Genomic DNA, 4,139 nt, shown 5'->3' on the forward strand with positions numbered 1-4,139 from the left:
GCTTTCTATTATATAATCCAATAATTTTTAAACAATTATACTTGTAACAAACCTATTCTTTTTAACAAAAAGAAAACAAAGCTCAATGGAAACATCGACTTGTCTGAGCCATATAAATAGTTAGTAATGGTAGTAGAACTCGAATTTAGATTCTGTACTTCACAACTTTGTCTTTTCCCTACACCATGCTGCCTTCTTGTATAAAGAGAAAGATTTTTATATCTAATAGAAAGATGGTGCAAAATTAATCTAGTTCCTTCTCAGAGTATTTGTATTTTAAAAGCCATCTTTCAGCCCAAAGCTTTTAAAAAGGCACATTAAGCCAGTCGGTTTTCCCAGGTTTTTGGTGAATTATATAGAGAGTTTGGGGGATGGGGGATGTTTTGTTCATTTGTTTGTTTGTTTTTGCTGCTTTAATAGACCTTATTTCTGCTTCTGGATATTCCCCCAGGAGCCCCAAAATGAATTTCATTTTCAAATTTCCTCTTTTGATCTCTGGATCCCAAGAACTCCCTTTCCTGTTCTCTTGCTAGTAAGCCAAGGCTTTATTCCCATTCTGCTGTCAGTTCTTCAGACTAGGTTTGGCTGTGTCCAAGTTGCAGAAGGATAGAGAGGGAAAAGACAGGGATCTCCTCCTAAAACTTTTAATACCACAGTTCCTTTGGTCGGAAAGGATTCCTGTATCTCAAAGAAGGATTCCTGTATTTTGGGTACCTGCATGGTCACAGCTGCCACAGAATTGCAGCATCAGGAGTGGAAACTGCCTGGGAGCAGGGCTAGGAAAGAAAGAAAAAAGGGAGTGAGGATTTCTCACATTATGTCTGCCCATTAGGTAATCTTCTTCCCATTCACAGGACTTAGAATGAGAGCTCTCTTGTACAACTTCCCATTTGCTTTTGGTGCACATTGGCAGATTTATTCTGCCTTTAATTCCAGACCATGAGAAATCTGAGAGGGAATACATAACAAACAAACAAGAAACTCACCATCACATAATTCATACTTTATATTGGCAAGAAATTCCCTTGGGCAAATATGTTTCTGCACAGGTCTCTAATTAGCTTTGCTAGAGTAGGAGTATCCCTGAGTAAAATTCTGTTACAATTATCAGAAAGGCCGAGAACAAGAAGACTTAGAATTATAATACACAATTCACTAAACTAATGGTTTTCCTGTGAGATCTAAGTGTTCAGTATACTTCTATAGGGCATATTCTTTCTTTTGCTCAGGTTCAATACTTCTTTTTATCAATCTCTAAATGTAAATTATTGGGGTTTTTTTTACAACTTTATTGAAATACACTTGGCGTACTATATTGTTTAAGTTTAAGATATACGAAGAGTTCATTTGATGCACTTATATATTGCAAAATGATTACCACCATAGTGTTAGCTAACACCTCCTACATATCACATAACCATACTTTCTCTTTTTGTGGAGAGAACATTTAAGATCTACTCTCTTAGTAACTTTCAACTACATATAAATGTATATGTATATGTATATGTATATGTATATGTGTGTATATGTGTGTGTGTGTATATATAGTATTATTAGCTATAATCACCATGGTGTACATGGTGTACATGGTGTACATTAGATTCCCAGAACTTATTCAACTTGCAACTGGAAGTTTGCACACTTTATCACTATCATCTCATTTCACCCACTCCGTCCCCATTCTACTGTTTGTTTCTATAAGTTTGGCTTGTTTAGATTCACATGTAAGTGATATCATACAGCATTTGTCTTTCTCTGACTTACTTCCCCTAATAATACCGTTAGCTTTCATTCAAGTTGTAGCAAATGGCAGGATTTCCTTTTTCTCTTATGGCAGAATAAGGTTTTTTCTTTTCTTTTTTCTTTTTTCTTTTGGGGGGTGTGTGTGTGTGTAAATATATATATTTTATTTATGTATCCATAGACAGACACTAAGGTTGTTTCCACATCTTGGTTATTGTGAATAAAGGTGCAAAAAAGATGAGAATGCATATATCTTCAATATCTTGTTTCATTTCATTTGGTATGTATACCCATTAATAAGATTACTGTTTCTGACAGTTTTATTTTTAACTTTTGAGGAAATCCATACTGTTTTTTATAGTGGCTCCACGAATTTATTTTCTCACACCACAATGCACAATGGTTCTCTTTTTTTCCATCTTTGCCAACACTTGTTATGTCTTGGTTTTGTTGTTGTTGTTGTTGTTGTTGTTTGATAGTCATTTTAACAAGTGTGAGGTAATATACCATTGTGGTTTTGATTCGCATTACTCTGGTGATTAGTGATGTCCAGCATGTATGCTAATAATAACCACTGCTTTTCTTTCTTGTTCCTTATTCAACACATCTCAGTTTTATTAAGTCTTGGTGGAATGAATTTGAAAAGGGACTTTCATACAGTGCCCAGAATAGCAGGAGAAGCTGAAAATTTGCACTGTTCTTCCTTTCCTGGTGAGGGAAACTCTCTAGCTGAGAAGTTCCTTGTTGGTGCTGAACAATGCCAGCTTGGGAGATGAGAGGGTGCACTGGAATCAGAACCTCTCCTAAGTCTATTTCTTTTTCTTTCTTTTTTTGTATAATAGAATTTTGTCCTCCACATTTACCTGTCCAAATATTAGCATTTGTTCAACTTTTAAACCAAAACGAAGCTGGATTTGATATTTAAAATTGTGATGAAAGAGTATAAATATTTTAGAAGAGTAATTCCAAACCAGTGGCTTGACACACAGGCATCTATGACTTAAGTAGATAATAATTATAATTATTTGTGTTCTCTGGTTAAGGTTGGTTATATAACTTAGGGCACAGAAGATTGTTATTTTAAAATAAAGATTTTGAAAATATTTCTACCTTTTTAACTAGAATGAAGTATTTTATTGTCAACTATGCCAGTAACAAATAGCAAAGCCTTCAGAAGAGACATACATGAATAATAGGTTTTGAGGACATTGAAAAATTATTATAGGATTGTTGGTTTGAAAAACCTTTCTTAAAAATACCAGTTAATCAAACACATTGAAATTGAAAATGCTTTGTTGCTTTGTTTACTTATTCAGTAAACACATAAAGATACTTATTTATGTCAAATTGAAATTACTTCTTACTTGACGACTATAAAATTGTAACTTTCTCTAAAAGGCAAAGAATTTGATATCCACATTTCAAAAATAATGACTGTTATATATCTTATTCAGCTGAATGGTGGGTCAAATAGATTGTATACAGTGCCTCAGAAAAGATAGCTTTTTGCTCGAAATGGCAACCTCGAAGTAAAATGAATCCATCCCTAAACATTTAACTTCAGCTAAGCTTTCTCAACTTACACATTTTGCTTGGATTTTGATGATGGAAAAAATATTTTATATACTTTAAAAGTATCGTAATTAGGGGTACTAGGTAGTTGGACAAGAAGAAGGATTATAGAGAGCTAGATGATTGATAGATGATAGATGATAGATAAGATATATGATAGATAGATACCAGATAGATAGATGATAGATGATAGATAGATAGATAGATAGATAGATAGATAGATAGATAGATAGATAGTAGATAGATGATAGAAGACGGAGTAAAAAAATGAAATATTTTAAAGAAATTACATTCCCCGTGATACAGAGCTTGATTTTACTTACTCTACTAGGCAGTGACTTGGGGAAACTTAGTGAGCAAAAGATTTTACATGACCAAGGACTAACATGAGGAATATTTATGAAAGAACCACCGATATCAGAAAGAGGGGGAAAAAATTATTAGCAAATTCAAAATCTACCTAGGATTAAAAATAAAAACTACCATGAAGTTAGTGCTTTCTCTGAATAAGATTGAGGTCATCTCATTAGGTTGAGTAATCACAATTTGAGAAAGATTTTATGAACTATGCACATTTTGTAAACACACTAAATGAGATTCAGAGAAGCCCGGACTTCTTCCAATGTTGCACAGGAAAAACACATAAATGACAGGATTCTGTTGCATGTTTCATTAACTCCAAAGCCTGGAAGCTCTTTCCACTGTTATATGATGCAAAATTCAGAAGAGAACCAAATCCTGGAGAGTTAAAAAATAGGTATAAAATTTGATGAAAGAGCAAAAAGAATTCAGATACTGTAAAGAATCTGGGATTGTGGAAAGCA

This window comes from Rousettus aegyptiacus, unplaced genomic scaffold (assembly GCF_014176215.1).
Source record: "Rousettus aegyptiacus isolate mRouAeg1 unplaced genomic scaffold, mRouAeg1.p scaffold_m13_p_2, whole genome shotgun sequence".
NCBI classification, from domain to species: domain Eukaryota; kingdom Metazoa; phylum Chordata; class Mammalia; order Chiroptera; family Pteropodidae; genus Rousettus; species Rousettus aegyptiacus.